This window comes from Orcinus orca, chromosome 3, assembly GCF_937001465.1.
Source record: "Orcinus orca chromosome 3, mOrcOrc1.1, whole genome shotgun sequence".
NCBI lineage: Eukaryota > Metazoa > Chordata > Mammalia > Artiodactyla > Delphinidae > Orcinus > Orcinus orca.
This window is the reverse complement of record NC_064561.1, coordinates 57,645,981-57,664,445: the sequence shown is the minus strand read 5'-3', so window position 1 is coordinate 57,664,445 and position 18,465 is coordinate 57,645,981. Positions and strand designations below refer to the sequence as shown.

General features: G+C 42.0%; 1 protein-coding gene and 1 long non-coding RNA gene across 5 annotated transcripts in view; one reads left to right on the top strand and one right to left on the bottom strand.

The window, feature by feature from the left end:
- Positions 1-2,323: 2,323 nt before the first annotated feature.
- LOC125963939 (uncharacterized) lies at positions 2,324-10,880 on the bottom strand. 3 transcript variants are annotated; one of them, XR_007476404.1, is made up of 3 exons: positions 9,872-10,880; positions 7,362-7,711; positions 2,324-3,691 (listed from the first exon to the last, which is right to left on the bottom strand). It is a non-coding gene; the product is annotated as an uncharacterized LOC125963939 (long non-coding RNA). The 3 variants fall into 3 exon arrangements; XR_007476403.1 differs by having other exon boundaries at positions 10,659-10,871; XR_007476402.1 differs by lacking the exon at positions 9,872-10,880 and having other exon boundaries at positions 7,362-9,860.
- A 226-nt stretch (positions 10,881-11,106) lies between these two features.
- Positions 11,107-18,465, top strand: part of G3BP1 (G3BP stress granule assembly factor 1) — a 38,486-nt gene continuing 31,127 nt past the window's right edge. The window contains exon 1 of one of the 2 annotated variants that reach the window (XM_004280323.4): positions 11,107-11,261. The gene's annotated coding sequence lies outside the window, so the exon portion shown is untranslated. Of the gene's footprint in view, positions 11,262-16,927; positions 16,976-18,465 lie in introns of those variants that run through there. The other variant, XM_033406682.2, reaches the window with a different exon arrangement.

Sequence of the window (18,465 nt, the reverse complement as noted above, 5' to 3'; positions counted from 1 at the left end):
GTTCCCTCAAGGAAACCTACACTGTAGTATTGTTTGGAGGAATATATATGGTAATGTATGCATATTGTCTAGCACATTGCTTGGCACAGGGTAGGCATCAAAAAATATTAGAATTCTTCTAATTGCTAAAATCTCTGCTGGCCTCCCTGGCACTGGGTCTTCCCCTACTGGCAAAATGCTCACCTGTTAACCCTCCACCCCCTCCCTACCTGCCAGGTGTTTCCTAAAGGAGGGAGGGAGGGAGGGAGGCAGAGAGGGAGGGAGGGAGACCAGTGAAGGTAGCACTGGGGACAACTGTTTACTGAGACTGGGGAAAGCTAGATCACTGTAGGAGGCAGAGGAGGGAGTAAAGGAAAGACAGAGGAAGAGTGAATAGCTCAGAGAATTGGGGAGGAGAGGGTTAAGCAGAGAAAGTGCAATTTAATGATAAGCAGCATTATGAAAACTCACTAGAGATAGCAAATGAAGACCTGTCAAAGAGGAGAGGAAAATGTACAGGATTATAGTTCCTATATATGAATATATACATAAATTCCATTTATTTACATGAAAATAAATCTGAAATGAACTACAGCCAGTGTTACTAGAAGTTATCTAGGATGGGTGCAGGATTACAGGCAAAATCCCAATGTACATATTATTTTTAAAATTTCGAATAATACAAAAAGATACGGAGGGAAAAGTCAGTCTCTGTCCTACCCTAATCCCCTCTTTTAAACAAAAGGCATACTATATACAGTTTTGCCCCTTGCTTTTCTCACTTTACAAAATATCTTAGAGATTGTTCTTTACTAGTACATGTCAATTCCCTTCATTCTTTTTAGCACTACATGGTGTTCTACTATTCAGTTGTACCATAATTTATTTAGCCAGTCCCTATGGCAGAAACTTTTGGTTGGTTAATCCAGCACTCATTCCCAGTCGTTTTACTCTAGCTACTGTAGAGGCTGGAATCCCTAAATACTTGCTTTCCCATCCTCTCTTGCAGCCAAGTGCACCCACATGATATGACTTAGGCCAGTGAGTCAAAAGCAGACTGCTGGGAGGCTTCTGGAAAAGCTCTTGCTTTCCTCACAAAGGAAACAGATACCACTCCTTTTCCTTTCCTGCCTAGAATGCTGATAAGATATCTAGAGCACAAGTGCACCATCTTGCAACCGTGAGGAAAATGTCAAGAGAATCTAGTTCTGACTGTGTGGTCACTGAATCGATGCCAGCTGCAGCTTGGGCCTCCGCACTTGTTATGTCAAAAATGTAAGCCCACCTTTATTTTTAGCTACTAGTACTAAGACTTCCCGCTGACACATTCCAGATACGGTCCCTTACCACTGGACATATAGGTTGCTTCCAATCTTTTATTGCTAATAACAGTGATGTAATGACTATCCATATCCATACATCTTTGCTTAAAATTTTGTATAGAATTCCTAGATGTGAAATTGCTATTCATTTTTAATTTTGATATAGCCAGATTGCCTCTCAAAGTTTTATTAACTACATTTTTCCCATCTCCAGATCTCTGTGTATTATTCTTACCCTTTCCGATATTACAGATCATTTTTATTTCCTTTTAAAAACTTTGTCATATTTTCAAGAGTGAATGTGTATTAAAAGAAACACAGGGAAAAATATTTTTAAAAAGCAGAGTTCAGGAATTCTGAGTTCCAGACTGCCCAGCAGCAGTCTCATTACTAGCCTTGTCAACTTGGGTAAGTTTCATCACTAAGCCAGTGGGCCTGGGAAAGACTACGGTCATGTGTAGTGGTGGGTTCTCACACAGTGATTGGAGCCTTCTTCCAGGGATACCCTACCTCTAGACTCCACCTACTGGAGTGACCCTTTGGTGGATGCTTTCCAGTTAAGTTTTGGAAAGAGAGGCCTTTATAGCTGCTGCCTACTCCCTCCAGGAGACTAAGTGTTTATTTTCTGTGTTATAATACAGGTATGCACTAGCTGCTTCACTGCTTTATCCACTAAGGAACGCTTAACCTAAGATCAAAGGTTCTGATCTGAAAGGGCCTGCAGAGAAGCCCAGGCATGAGAAGAGACGGGCTATAAAGCCAAGGGAGCTTGGGCTGCAGGCTTGGGAGAGGGAGCATAGCATCTGGCAGAGTTGCAAAGTGGCTCAATCTGGCCTGTAGACATATTTTATTCAGTTCCTAAAGTATTCAAAATATTTTTAGAGTAGTTAACATTTAAGAACATTGAGTGTGGTTGCACAATATTGTGAGTATACTACGTGCCATTGAATTGTACACTTAGAAATGGTTAGATTGGTAAATTTTATCACAATTAAAAACAGATCTACTTGTAGAATGGCATGTGAAATTAGTTGCTTCTTTATTACAAGAACTAAGAAAAGCATTTAACAAATTAAGATTCCAAATAATGTTTAAAAAAGAATGAATTCAGTTATAGTACTCTTAGAAAGAATATTTCATTATTTTTTAAAGTGAGAGCAAAACATTTTTATACCATTAATACAATGTTAAGAAAAAAAGAATGCTGAGTGATGTCACGTGATGACCCAGATTTTGAGTAGCTCCTGGAAAACTGGAAGATCTGGAAACCTATCTATAATTGGCAGGATAGGTCAGGTAATGCTGTGGTAACAAAGAATCCCCAAACCTCAATGGCTTGAAACAACAGATTTATTTCTTGCTCATGCCCTATGCCCACTGCAGGTTGGGCACCTTGGAGGAATGGCTCTGTGCAAATTGTTTTTCCCCAGGGATCCACATCGAGAGAGACTATCCATATGGGGCAACATTGAATATTGGGGTGGGGTGGGGAGGGAAGACCTTGGCAAAATAATCACCAGCTCCAAAGACTGCCTGGAAGAGATCTCTGTCACTTCTGCTCACATTGCTTTGGTCAAAGCAGAGCACATGGTCATGCCTATTTTTTTTTTAAATTATTATCTTAGCTGCTCAGCTTGTGGGATCTTGGTTCCCTGACCAGGCATTGAACCCACACCCTCAGCAATGAAAGTGTGGAGTCCTAACTGTAAGGTTGGATCTTAACAAACAGCACCGCGAAACAGAGGAAAGCTTCAAGTGAGCTTTATTAGGGAGCGCTCCCGGGCGAGGTTCACGGGTCCGAGAGAAAGGGGCCAGAGAAGTCGCACGCGGGCGAGGGTTGGGCAAGATTTTATAGGGGAAGAAGGGAAAGGGGTGTGGTGAATCTGGGAAGGCTGGGCTGGGTTCAAAGTCTCCAGGTCAGTTTCTGGAACTGGGTGGTCCGGAGAGTTTTGGTCTGATGCAACCTGTGAATCTGATTGTGTTCCCCTGCCTCGGGCCAGTTGGCCTTACACTAACCACTGGACCACCAGGGAATTCCCATTCATGCCTGTCTTTAAAGGCTACCGTAAAGTAGAATCTTGCCAGGCATCTGGAAGGAGGAGAAACAGCATTGTCAGAAAACAACACTAATGAATGCTAGGGACTGTTTAGACAAGGCACGAACTCTTTGGGTCACCACAGTCCCCAGCATGCCTTAGTGGACTCCCAGCACTACAGCCAAAGGTCAGAGGACATTTGTTACTTTTGTTCCTTTTGTTCCTTTATTTTCTGCCAAACTACTCTAGGCTTCCAGGATTTAAAGCTGTGTTCAGTGAGATAATCCAGACAAACCTGTGTTCAATTCCTGGCTGTTTTGGACAATTAACCTCTTCAAACCTCAGTTTATTTCCCTGTAAGATAAAGATAATAATTAGACCTATCTTCATAGTGCAGTTGTGAAAAATAAGACAATGCTCACAAAATAGTTCACTGCCTGGTACACAAAAGCACTCAGAAGCTATTCTTAGGGTTTTGACAAGTTATTTTTTAAATTACACAATTTATGAGACGTTTCTTAATGTAAAAAAAATTAAAAATAATACAGATAAAGTAAAAGTCTCCTTCAAGCTCTTAGGTCACTGTCTTCCATAGAGGTAGTAACTATTATCAGATTGCTCTACATCTTTCCAGATATTTACCTATGCATTTACCAACACTGACAAACACATGCAAATAATAGTTGGGATTTTTTAAGCATATATGACATACTGTACATGATTCGTAAGATGCTCTTTTTAATGAATATGCTCTGGAGATTTATGCTATATAATATTGCAATATATACTTAAAATATCAATATCTATGTATATAAACACACATATATACACATATTATAAACCAGGTCAGTCTTTAAAATTACTGCATAAAATTCTCTAGTATGGATTTATTATTGTAAATTTAAATATTCCCTTGTTGAGAGATGTTTCGATTATTTTTCAATATTACAAACAACGCTATAATGAACATCTTTGCTCCCTGTATACATGTGGGAGAGTTTCTTCAGAAGAGATATAAAAAAGTGTAATCTCTGGGTCATAGAGTGTATGGATTTTAATTTTAATGGATACATTCAAATAGCGCTTGGAATGGTTATGCTAATTTATATTTTCTACTAGTAGTATATGAGAATAACTAATTTTCCACACTCTTGTCAACATTTGATTTTAGCAAATTATCATTTTCTCAATTTGACGAGTGAACAGTTATTCAACTTCTTTTTGCGTTGGTTTCCCCCTGTGTTAAAGTGAGCAGTTTGAGGATTAAATGAGCCATTGTATGTATTTTATTATTGTTCCCTTTTTCCTTATTGGGCTTTGGATTTAGAGTGCTATTATCCTGAATTTGAATACCAGCTCTGCCACTTCCAAGCTATGTGACCTTGGGCCAGTCATTTAACCTTTCTGAGCCATAGTTTCTACTGCTGTAAAATAGAGTTAATATTTTATGATGTTTATGAAGAGTTTTTGTGAGGAGGGACTCAAACATGGTGCCTAGAGCACCATGCCTATCATATAGTAGGTGCTTGATACATGCTACGTTATTTAGACTTCAAGTTTTTGTCCCTCTTCTAAGCCACAGGAAGTGAGGACACCTAGGTCTATAGATCGTACTGGAGTGTGCTCTTTTTGCAAAGAGCTTTGGCTGCAGATTACCAGGATTTGCCATGGATTAAATTCTCAAACCACCTGGAAAGCTGTCTATGCAGCAATACCTGGTGCTGTGCCTGAGAGAATGAAAGAAAATCCCAGCCTCTCAGGGGTTTCTGAGGAGGTCCTGTCCCTTTTCCCTACTTGGGGCTGTATTATCCTGCCCTGGGCAGTACTGACAAGTGGGTAAAAGAACATGGACTTGAAGTCAGAGAGTCCTACTTTCTAGCTCTTGCTGTGTGACCTTGGGCAAGTTGCTTACTCCCTCTGAGCTTGTTTCTGAGAAATGGGAAATAGGGTTGTTGTGACTATTAAATTAAATGATCTTTGTAGAGAACATTAGTAGGGTGCCTGGCTGAGGCACTGGTCAGAGGTTGAGGAGGCGATGTGTTTGCAGACAGTCAATGCCAGAGGAGAGAGGGATCCAATTAGGCATGCATTTCTAAGCCAGTAAAGGGTCTCTTTGGATCTTTGTATGATTTTTGTAAGGTAAGGAGAAAAAGGAAAAGAGGTTAGCAGTCTGGGAGGGAGGCAGATTAAAACATTAATGCTTCATTTCCAAAAGCCCTCATATACCTAAAGGGGTAATGTAGTATTCCAGCTGTTTGTTTTAAAGATTAAAGTTTTCATATGTGTAGTTCCTCATATCACTATTAAAATCTACACTTAACATTGAATTTTTGAAAAATACATGCACATGTTTAAAAAAATTATAAAGTACCAAAGGGTACTTTCAATGAATGAAAACTAAGCCTTCTTCCAAATCAGGTCCAATTCCTCTCCCTGTTAGCAATCATTGACAGTTTCTTATGACTCCTTCCAGGTATTACCTGTGCATGTACAGCAAAACCATACAGGATTGTGCATGGAAACTGTAGCAATACAGAGTATCAATAGAAATAATTGCCCCATTAATAATGGCCCCCTACCCTGTTTTCTTTTTTTCCTATCTTCATTTATTGATATCTCTTGGAGATCTTTATAACCATACACATAGATCTGCCTCATTTTCTCTATGTTTGCATGACAGTCCACTGTAAGAGTGAAACAGGAGGGAAGGGGGCAGGGCACAACTTTTAGAAGAATGACATAGCCCAAGGACATGACATAAACTGATTAGAACCAAATAGGTCCAAGATGGAGGATGAGCCGACTTTCCACTAGATCTTGAGCCTCAGTATACACTCATTGTAATACATCAGCAAGCTAAATGACACACCCACAGGCGCCATGACAGTCCCAAGGCTGACCCTAAAGGTCGAGAAGTGGGTGGTGGCCCAACTTCTGGAAATCCCCACCCCTTCCTCAAAATAGCTGGAATACTCCTCCCACTCATTAGCCTATGAAATTACCCAACCCTATAAAAACTGACAACCCCATACCCTGGTGCCTTTCTCACCTTCTGAGATGGCCCACACTCTGTGGAGTGTGTTTCTCTCTAAATAAATCCACTTCTTACCTATCACTTTGTCTCTCACTGAATTCTTTCTGTGACGAGACATGGAGAACCTGAGTTTCATTAAGTCCTGAGAACAGGTGTGTGGTCTCAGTTAAAAGACCGTGGGTTCAAGTCCCAGTCTGAGTTGCACGGTTTCAAGAGTGCACTGTATTGTTGTATTGTATCTACCCAGTCCCATATAGCTCGACATTTGGGTTGTTTCCTGTCTCTACTGCAAGCAGTGCTTCAGTGAATAATATTACACTGGGTCTTTGTTCATAGGTAGAAGTTTAACAGTTAAAGGTACATGCAGGCACACATATATATATATATTTTTGCAGTACGCGGGCCTCTCACTGTTGTGGCCTCTCCCGTTGTGGAGCACAGTCTCCGGACGTGCAGGCTCAGCGGCCATGGCTCACGGGCCCAGCCGCTCCACGGCATGTGGGATCTTCCTGGACCGGGCACGAACCCGTGTCCCCTGCATCGGCAGGCGGACTCTCAACCACTGCGCCACCAGGGAAGCCCAGGCACATATTTTTAATCACCCTTCCTGAATGATTAGCTTTGTTTGGGAAATACTGATTCAGGTGATATTCTTAGGAGCATTCCTTACCCAATACACCACCCATCCATCCTCTCCACAAAAGTGTATTTTCTGGGGTCTTGCCCATGCTTTTTTCTGTTACTAAACACAAGTCCGTGTGCCAGATGCACAGTGAGGCTAAACAAACTGAAATGTCAGAGTTTGGAGCAGAGAAAGGTTTATTGCAGGGCCATGCAAGGAAAATGGGTGACTCAGGCTCAAAAACCACCGAACTCCTGACGGCTTTCAGGGACAAATTTTTACAGGCAAAATTTGGGTTGAGGGCTGTAGAATGTGTGACTTTTTTCTGATTGGCTTGGTGGTGAGGTAACGGGAGAGTTTGTTCTTACTTAGTTGAGGCATGCATCGTTAAGGTGCCTGGGCTCTTGGCGTGCAGGTTTCTCTAGTTGTGGCATGCGGGTTTCTTCTCTCTCTAGTTGTGGTGCGCGGGCTCCAGGGCACATGGGCTCTGTAGTTTGCATCATGCGGGCTCTCTCACTGAGGCGTACAAGCTCAATAGTTGTGGCTTAGTTGCCCTGCAGCATGTGGGATCTCAGTTCCCTGACCAGGGATCCAACTGTGTCCTCTGCACTGAAAGGTGGATTCTTTACCACTGGACCACCAGGGAAGTCCCAGTTCCAGGAATCTTGTGCTCAGCCTGAAGTTATCATCTTCCACCTGGGCGGAGGGGCCTTAGTTCCTGCAGAAGAACTCAAAGATATTGTTATGTATCTTCCTTCAGGAAGAACTAAGACCCTGCCCCAAGGCTGCACTATTGTTTCTTGACTTCTCCTTTATCTCTGCATTCCCTCCCTTCCCTGACTAGCAACTGTTTGAACCTCCCCTTTGGAACTCAAGAAAGGCCAAGGAGGCCGAAGTCTTTTTCCAGCAAATAAGAAATGAGACATGGAAAGGATTTGTACCAGGAAGGGCCCCACAGAGTCTCGCTCCGTTTCATTTCCACCTCCATTCTCAGACCTTTGGGAGAATTGGCAGAAACAAAAGGTTGAAGTTGTGTTCTGCAGGGTTTGCAGAATTTGTTTGCCAGTAGAAAGACTAGTAGGAGGCCGGGTGCTCTCCCTTAGATGACTACATCAGGGTTCTCACCGCTGGCACTATTAATTTGGCCCACTTCATCATGGGGGCTCTCCTGGGCTTCCCAGGCCTAGGCCTCCATCCATTAGATGCCAGTAGCCCCTCTACCTAGTTGTGAAAAGATCATATGTCTCCTGGGGGCAAAATCTCCTCCATCTTGAGAACAAGCACTCCAGACACTTCCATGGTGGTAAATTACTCACTGAACATTTACTAAGTATCCAGCATCTGGATCCTGAGGTAAATGACCACAGGAAGATGCCAACTTGTTCTCTCCCGTGGAAGACAGTCACAGCCACCTGAAGGGTCTTGTCCACATTCTCACTCTGGTAATCCATTTCCTCTTCCTTTCTTCCTACCCACTATTAGACAGCAAAACCATACAGGATTGTGCATGGATAACTATAGCAACACAGAGACAACACAGTACATGAACACAGTCACACTGTAAAACTTTCCAATAATATATTATCCTTGTTGCTCCCACCCTAGGGGAATCCCTAAGGGGAATGGCTTGTTTTAAATTTAGAATTCTTCCCCGGTGCACTTACATACCTATTTTAACATACAGAAATCAGGCGTTTTGGTTTTTCGTTTTTAACATAAATGGGAATTCACTGTATGTTCTGTTGAACTTGATTTTTGTCAGTTAACAATCCAATTAACAACTGGAGACAGGCTCATATCAGTATAGTTCGACCTCATTCTCTTTTAAACTGCTGCATAATATTGTATACTATGGGCATATTACCGGTTAATCAGTTTGCAAATTGATGAGCAATTACGTTTTCAGTTTTTAAATATCACAACAAAGCTGACAGTGCTGTAATGAACAGGTAGTACATGTCTCTTGGTAAAAAGAAAACACATGGCTATCAAGCAAGAAGGGAGATATACACAATTTTAACAGACTGCCAAACAGCCCTACAAAAAGAGCTGTTATCACTTAAAATTCCCTCCAAATGTGATTAAGAATAGCTTTGACCCTCATCACAGGCCACCTGGGTTAAATTACCAATCTGAATTTGAAGTGTTGCCAATCCGCTCTCCTTAGCGTTTCAATTTGTAAAGTCTTGTTGTAAAATGCAAATTTCTTAGTTCACCCTTTAAGAAACCTTTCAGGGGCTCTCCAACGCCCTCAGAATAAAGTCCAAATTCCTTAGCAAGACTAACGTAATCCTGGAGGTTCCTTACTCCAGAAAACCTCTAGCAGCTTCTCTCCTCTGAGCCGAGTTCCCTCCAGTGCCCCCATAGCCCCAAACGCCCGTTCCCCAGTTTTGGGAGCTCCCGGCACGGCGCAGAGGCACTGTTTGTTGAATGGGTGACAGCGGCAGGAACAGCATCTCGGTCATCTCTGACCCCAGCCCCTGGAGCTCAATAAATGCTTATTGAGCAAGGCCAGTGCGGGAGAGGGGCTTGGGGGGCCAGAGGGACGCTCCTACTTTGCTCCTGGAGCCGCACTTCCGACCCCACCAGGCTGCTGCCTGCGCCCCATCGGCCCCAACAGAGAGGCCTCAGGTGCTTCATTTCCAAATTTGCAAAACAACGAGAGCCCCTTCCGCAGGGTCACATGCCTGGAAGGAGACTCTACAGAGGCGGTCTCTGTATTTCCATATAAAATGCTCATGTGATCAACAGAGGGCCCAACGAAACAGTAAGAGTCCTGGACAGGACCAGGCTGGAGTGCCACTTATCCCCTAAAGTATTTCGGGAAAGCTAAGGTGTCTCATATAGTTCTTTTTTTTTTTAATATAAACTTAGTTACTTATTTTTGGCTGCGTTGGGTCTTTGTTGCGGTGCGCGGGCTTTAGGCACGTGGGCTCAGTAGTTGTGGCGTGCAGGCTCTAGAGCGCAGGCTCAGTAGTTGCGGTGCACGGGTTTAGTTGCTCCGCGGCATGTGGGATCTTCCCGAACCAAGGCTCGAACCCGTGTCCCATAGCATTGACAGGCAGATTCTTAACCACTGAGCCACCATACAATAGTCTGACAATCAACCTTTTAAAGACTGCAACGACCTGAAGAAATAAGCCCTCACAGCCACAGCAACTGGAAATCCGAATGACAATGGTGGTGACGCCCAGGATGCTGCAGGAAGGCCCAAGCCCATCGGAGAATTTACAAACTCCCGTTTCTCGGTGAACACCCACCAGCCAGCCTGCCGCAGCACTTGCCGAGAACAGCAGGGTAGAAATGGGTGTCCTCAAACTCAACGGTTTTCACCTGCGACCTTTTTACAGGATCTTAGGTAAACAACGGGAGTTACTTTCTCCTCTGGCTTTCGTTGAACAGTTGTTCCACAAGAGTGCTGACTAATGGTGGCAGCCAGCAAGTGCCCTTAGGCGGCCTCATGGAAATAAAAAAGTTGGTATAAGAAAGAAAAACAAAACAACCAAACAACGGGAAACTGTACCACCTGGCTCCAGTGATACCAAACTGTGAGGAAAAGGCGGGAGAGGGGTCCTCAGGGATCGCACCCAAGAAGTGAAGAGAGAAAAAAGGACAGAAGCCCGAGCCCAGACAGCCTCAGAACCGCCCCAGAGGGCACGGCGTACCCGGGGCTAGGTCTCCTCGGTGCGGTCCAACCTCTGCGTCAATCAGCTCTTTCCCGCGCTGTGATTGGTGGGCTTCCTTGGCCACCCTGGCGCCCACCTCCTAGTTGCTTGGGGTTTACTTCCCCAAAGTACACGGGCCCCACCTTGTGGAGCAACCGCTCCTGCATGGAAAGCGGATCTCCGCCCTGGGGAAGACGTTGTAACGAATGGGAGCACCCTCAAACATTTATTGGCTACCGTGGATATCGGTCAAAGAACTTCCCACCCTCCTTCCCACCGTACCTTTCAGTTATTGGTCTCTCTTAGTGCCAATCCGTTACTAGGGAAACGAGCTCCTCACAGTCTCATAGGCATGAGTCAAAGCCAATCAAGAGCCACGCCTTCATCCTGAGTCAGTACCCAATTGCTGCTCGAAGAGCCCAGGGTGCGCAGTCGGGATTGGCCACCAGACTGCCCGACCTGGCCGCAACAAGTTAGGCTGAATCGCCCTTATATAGCCCGGCGACGGAACACGCGTGTGTGCGGACGCAGTTGCGTGAGGGGTTTTTTGCGTTTTGCGGTGCTGTGGAGCAGAGCTTGTTCCTCTCCCGCTCAGCCGTGCAGGTACGCCGAGGTGTGGGCGGGGCTGGGCAGCCCCGGGACGAGGACGAGCTGGGGCTGTGGTGAGAAGGAGACGTCCTAACGGCGGCCGCGCGAGGCGCGCCTCCCCCCGCCTCCGCAACGGCCGCAGGCGCGCGGCGGACGCACGGGTGCGCGGAGGCGCTTCGCCCCCCGCCCCCACCGGCCCGGCGCGCGTGGCTGTGGACGCGTCCGCCGCCTGCGCGTGCCGCGCCCAAGGGCCACGGCGGGCGAGAGCGAGCCGCGGCCGCCGCCCGGGTCCAAGGGTGATCTCGGGGGCCTGGGGCCCCGCGCGGCCGGCTCGGTAGCTTTTCCCGCCTGCCCCCCCGCCCCCTCTCGGCGCGCCAGCCGAGTCCTTCCTCCCATGGCGGGGGTCTCCAGCTTAGCCCAGACCAGAGGAGGCTTTTCTTTGGGTGGGGGACACGAAGGTGCGATGAGAATTTCTCGACTCGGGAAGCAGAAGTGCTGCTCCTAGGTTTTATTTACTAGGAGTAACGGGGGGAGCAGCGAGTTCGTGGATATTGAGTGATGATAATAGGTAACATTTTTCCAAGCCCTCGTTGTGTGCCAGGCACTGTGCGGAGCAACTTGTGTGTGTCTTCTTTACTCCCGAAATGCCCCGTTGAGGTATGTACGTTGCTTTCCCTCTTTTTACAGCGGACTCGAAGGCCCAGAGGTGGAGTGACACGGTCAAAAGCGCACAGACCGTAAGGGGCAGGTATTTGTTTGAACCTAGGCGGTCTGACTCCCAGTCCCCGGACCTGTTTTATTCTTTGTCCCAGCGCCCTGTGCGGCTCTAGGGCATCTTTGCCCCCAAAACGCTAGTCCCTGGGGTCAGCATTAGCCTCGGAAGGCCGACTGCAGCGGCATTTGTACTTGGGCCAGTTGAGGGCTTCCAGGGAGACGAGGGTTGGACGTGGGATTATTTCAAAGGAAAAGAAGGGGTTTTTTGGGCTTCTTTTCTACAGATAATCCTAAAGGTAGCTGATGGATGTGCTGCCCTAAAAGCTTCTGGGAAGAGCGTAGAGTAAAATGAATAAGCCCCAATGATCCTGGACAGTGTTCTTCGTCAGATTTGAAACTTAGAGGCTGATGGTGGGAAGTTCCCGCCAGCAGGAAGTTAGACTCTGATATTAGATCTTGAATCTTCTTTCTTCCTTTTTTAATTGGAGCAGGCTTTTGAGAAAGACCCTCGAGAAGACAGTTGAACTTCCTCGATTTATGTAGTTGAAGAAAATGAGGTTGCAGAGCGATGAGTTTCAAATCTGGCCATGACGTATAAGTGAAAATTTGAAATTGGAGCGGAAAGCTTGGTGCCCAGTTACAGGACAAATTTGACCTCTGTGGAGCCTCAGCTAGGTGAATTAGGGGTGATTGAGAGGTGTTGGAAATCTTACCCTTATGGCAGTTGGGAACTTCTGTGGATGAAAACTTGTCTACATACATTTATTTAGCATTGTGTGTATGCTCCTGTTATATGCAAACGTAGAAGACACCTTCAAAGACTTGAGTGTAAATTTTTCTAGTAGAGTTATATCTGAGATTTTTATAAAACCAGTTTATTCCTTGACTTAATGAAATAATAAATGTTCCTGTGTTGCAGGTCCGCATCATTACTTTGCATCACAAATGTCTCTACTTGAGCTAAAGCTACATTAAAAGTTTTGGAGCTAGCTCTTCTGAATTAATTTTGATTGGAATGGCTGTCGACCATTTTCCTTTCTCTCTTTCTTTTTAAAGAAGTTTATCTATTTTGTTTGTGCAGACACTTTTTAGAATTGGTCTTTGTATAAGAATTGTTTTTGCTGCTAGAGGGAACACATAATTTACATCTTTGTAAGTAAATTAAAAAGCTGTGAGGAAACAAACATTTTTGTTTCCATTTACCCAGTAATTTCCATATTTCTTAACAGAAAGTAGCGGTAGATACAGGATCAAAAGAGCTTATGGACAGGTTCCAACACCTTTGTTGGTGTTGCCATGAATGACACATAGCTTTAGAGTATAACATTGTTTTCTTTGGAACTTGCCTTCTTGTAGCAATTCCAGTTACCTGCGTTTATATACACCAGTTAGCTATTGAATTAACATTTTAAGTTATCAAATGTTAAAACACTAATGATCTACATTTAAACTGTTAATGAGTCCACTAATTATTCCTTGAGGTAAAATATATCAGAATGAAAGTTCTTTGTGTATTATTTGAGGGAAATTTTTGTTAGTTTCCCCTTCAGATATTTTAAAAAATACTGTTCTTGGCTTCAGGCAAATGGTTATCGGTTGGGTAGGAATATGAAACCTGGTATTTCACAGATTGGTAGCCCAGTTGATCGCTTGTGTATTCATTGATCAAGAACAAATGAATTGAAGCAAATTGATAATACAAGACTTGTCTGCCTGTCTTCAATCCAAGCTAGAGGTTACTTTTGCTGTTAAAATCCTTTGAATCTAAGCTTTTGTATCTCTTCTAACTGGTAGAAAAGTAGGTAGTTCTTTGTTCTTTTATTTATCTCACTTTAGTTTGCTGTTCTCAGCTGACAGTCTGCTAAGGGAACATCAGGAGATTTGGTAATGTTTCTTGGTGACCTACTTCACAGCAGTTTTTGGTAATTTACATTTTTTTTTAAACTTGTTTCAGTACTTTGCCTAGAAAGTAAAGGGCAGAAGTTTGTTTTAAATTTTTATAGGTTTGTGAATTGTATATGGTTCTTAGGACGGATGGGGCAGTGTTAAAAAATGAAATTCGGTATAAAGCCTGAATGTGTGACCTAAACCAGTTTTTCCTTTTGCCAGTTTACTAACATTACCCACTTGATCTTTCAACATTTTGCAGTTAGATTTGTTTCTTAAAATACTTCAAAATTCAAATATGCATTGTATATTCATTTAATTGCACTTTAAGACTTCCTTGGACAAAATTTACTGACTCTAAAGAGGGAGATAATTGTTAAAGTAGGTAGCTAAGAAAAAAAGCCCCCCCACATCAGTTTTTAACACCTAGTGGGACCTTTAGTACAGTACTGTCCTTCCAGCCATGGAGTTAAACTTCAGATTCAGCAACTGTAATCACACTTGTAGTTGGTGATCACGCTGTGGTGAAGAACTAAGTTTGTTTTTAAATCTCAAAAGTCAGCTTTCTGTTTGTTTGTTTATTTATAGTATTCTTGGTCACCCTCTCTGGCTTTGGTTGGGAAAGCTTAATTGCAAGCCTGATGATAAGGTGAAGAGGGTGAAGAGTTAGGAAAAATGTGCACATGAAGAGTGGGAAGAGGGGGCTTAACAAAGCAGAAAGTTATTAAAAGTTCTCTTGTAGGCTGTGGCCTTTGTAAATAAAATCAGGTCTTTAGATTTTAAGTGATAAGATTTCCACTTCTGCATTCTGGCCAATCTGTTATGTCATATTGCTTGGCTGTTTAGCCTGGGTGCTGTATTTCAGGTATTTAATAAAAAGTAAATATTAGAGATGGTAAGATATGGTTCAGAGGATAAAAAGCTGGCTTCCTAGATGGGACACACTTCAGCTTAGTAGGAATGTCATCCTTGGTGGCTGTTAAGTGGCTTTGTGGCAGCATCATTGCTTATTTGTATAGCTGTTTATGTATTTTTAAAGTGCATTCACACATCTTAGGTTTTCTCATGTTTTTGCATATAAGACCTGGAGCTCTGTAACCTAAGTAGTTGTCTAAACTATTTTGTAAAGCAAGTGGTGTAACTGGTAAGGATATGTGCTAGATATATTTCCTTGTTCAGAAACTTAGAAGGTTTTAGAATTTCCTTATTCAGAAAATCTTTGAAGGTTTTAGAAGGCATCAGTGGCACCTGCCTGCCTTTCCAGGGTTTTTTGTTTGTTTGTTTTAACAACTGCGCCTCAAGTATATCCCATGTTTATGGACTATCTTGAGCTTACTCCTAGGGATTCCTGGCATACATCCACCTATGCTTTATGAGATCTAAAGCATAGGAAATTCATGTTTTCAAGGAATTTCATACATGAAGCATTAGTATATAATTAACAGTATTTTTTCATCTTGATGAGAAAGGACAGATTGTTGCTTAATTATAAACCTAGCTGACTAGCTTTTAATGCTGGATTGGGGAAGGGATGTTAAAAACCAAGAAAAGTTAGTGAATTAATTTTGTCAGTTCTTGAATTTTTTTCTCTTGAGGAAACATATTTTTTGAGGTAATTTTGTATTTACAGACAAGTTGCAATACAGACATGTTTTGTATACCCTTTACCTAACTTCACTAATGTTAACGTCTCACCTAATCATGGTACATTTTTCAAAAATAAATTGACATTGATAAAGTATTATTAACAAAGGCTTGACCTTATATGGATTTCCTTAGTTTTTCCACTAATGTCCTTTTTTTCTGTTCTAGGATCCAATCCAGGATACCACATTGCAGTTAGTCCTCCTGTCTGCTTGGTTTCTCTTCTCTGATCTGTGACAGTTTCTTGTATTTTCTTTGTCTTTAATGACCTTGACACTTGATCTCAGTTTGGTTATACTTGGTGTTGAGTAGACTGAGGTTATGGATTTTGGGAAGAATACCACAGAGGTGACTTAGCCTTCTTACCGCATCACGGGGCACATAATACCATTCCTAGTTGAATTTAACCTTGATCACTTGATTAAAGTGGTGTGTACCAGGTTAGTATTTTTTTCCTTTCCATATTCTTTTTATGAGAAGCTAGTCACTAAGGGAGGAAAATCTTTGAATATGTGGACATATATTAAAGCTACCGCTGTAGTTACTAAACATTTGGGGGGAAACACTTTGAACTTAGGCAGATACTCTGTTTCTCTAAATTTTCCCGGCTTAATGTTAGCATTCATTAGTGGATCTTGCCTGCAGCTCTTAATGGTGCTGTTCTCATGGTGATTCTTTATTTCCCTTGTTTCTTCTCCGTCATTTGAAATTCTTAGGTAAGAAAGATTTGTCTCTTCTCCCCATTTTTTTGATTCTTCATTTTCCCATTTTTTAACACTATTTACCCATTAATTTTTAAATTTTTAGTTATATCAGTATGGGCTCATGAATGTTCTTTGGGGTTGTAATCCAGTGTTCGCCTAACTTATTTTTGGTTTTTTACTTATTACTTTATTTTTTGAATTGTTCCAGTTTTGACTCTTGTGTTCTTTTGATGTTCCCGTATTTTTTTTTTTTTTTTAAGCATTTTCTTTCTTTATCAGGTACTTCAGGCTCATGTTGTATTTTGCCTGTCCTGTGTCTCCAAGAAGTTGTCAGGAAGAATTTTGAAGGAGGGTGACAGGTGGTAAATGTCAAGAGTTTGGAAAGTAGATTGAACTGTAGTAGATGTAGTGATAGTTAATGCTGCTCTTGCTCTGAGCAAAAGCAGCTTGGTTTCTGTAGTTTTTTCTCTGGTCTGGGAAAGCATTTTTATTTCTCATAACTAAGCCAAATTTCAAATGTTTGAATACATAGCATAACTTTGCAACAAAATTTGCAACATATTCATGTTAGTACACAGAAACCCTCGCTGTTTATTTTTCCGTAGTGTTTTAGATAGGTTATTACAAAAGAGTAAAAAGATCCCTTAAATGTCATTGTACTCAGAATTGACAGTTAACATTTTGAGTCACTCTTTTAAATTTCCTTTTTTTTCCTGTACAGGTTCCCGTTCTGCTCTCTTCCCCTGAGATGACCTTTTGTCTTTCCAAGCTATTATATTGGTGGGTTAAAAAACAGCTTTATTGAGGTATAATTGACATACAATAAATTGCACATATTTCAAGTGTAGAATCTGATAGCTTTTGGCATTGTTTATACCTGTGAAACCACCGCAATCAAGATAGTGAAAATAGCTATCATCCCCAAAAGTTTTCTCTTGCTCCTTTGCATTCCCTCTTTCCTATCCACTCTCCCTCCTCTTCTGCCCCCAGGGATCCCTTACCTGCTTTCTGTCACTGAAGATCAGTTTATACTCCCTAGAATTTTTATGTAAATGGAATCATACAATATGTGCTTTTTTTTAAAAAATTGCTGAGTAATACTGTTTGTTCTGTCCTGTAAATATACCACAATTTGTTTATCCATTCACCTGTTGATGGACATTGGTTTGTTTCCAGCCTTTAGCTATTACAAATAAAACTTCTTAAGAAACCGCCTAACTTGTACAACGTGGTTGTACCATTTTACATTCCTGCCAGCAATGTTTGAGGGTTCCATTTCCTCGATATCCTGGCCAACGCTTTATTACCAGCCTTTTAAGTTGTCATTCTGACAGGTGTGTAGTGGTACTTTACTGTGGTTTTAATTTGCATTTCTATAATTACTAATGGTGTTGATGTTCAGCATTTTTCATGTGCTTATTTGACATTCGAATAATTTCTTTGATGAATTGTCTCTTCAGATTTTTCGCTCATATTTTTTAGTTGTTTTTCAGTTTTGAGACTTCTTTAATATATTCTGTATACAAGTTGCTTTGCAAATAGTTACCTCAAGCTGCTTGGCCTTTTCATCCTCTTGATAGTGTCTTTGCAAAGTGAAAGTTTTTATTTATTCGTTTATTTTGGCTATGCCCTGCGGCATACGAGATCCTACTTCCCTGACCAGGGATCAAACCTGCATCCCCTGCAGGAGAAGTGCGGAGTCTTAACCACTGGACCGCTAGGGAAGTCCCTGGAAGGTTTTAATTTTGATGGAGTTCACATTATCAATCTGTGCTCTTATAGATCACGTTTTTAGTGTTGTGTCCAAAAATGACTCACTGTCACATTCAGATTTTCTTTAGAAGTTTTATAGTTTTAGGTAAAACCTAAAACTATTAAGTAAATTTTAATATTCTGTGAGTCTTGAATTGAGGTTCTCTTTATTTCTATATATGGATGTGCAGTTGTTCCAGCACCATTTGTTGAAAAAAGTATCGTTTTTCTACTGAATTGTCTGCACTTTTGGAAATCAATTGTCCATTTATGTGTGAATATATTTCTTTATTCTGTTTCATGGATCTATTTGTCTGTTTTTACATCCAGGCTGTTTTAAAAATAAATTTACCAATGTATCTATGAACAATACTGCTATTGTTTTGTGTATACTAAAAACAAACATTTCAAGGCTATCATACAGTACTTATTTGGCAAGTGACTTTTTGTTTTCTTTAAATCCAAGCTGATTTATTTATCTTTTAAAAATTTATTTATTTATTTATTTTTGACTGCGC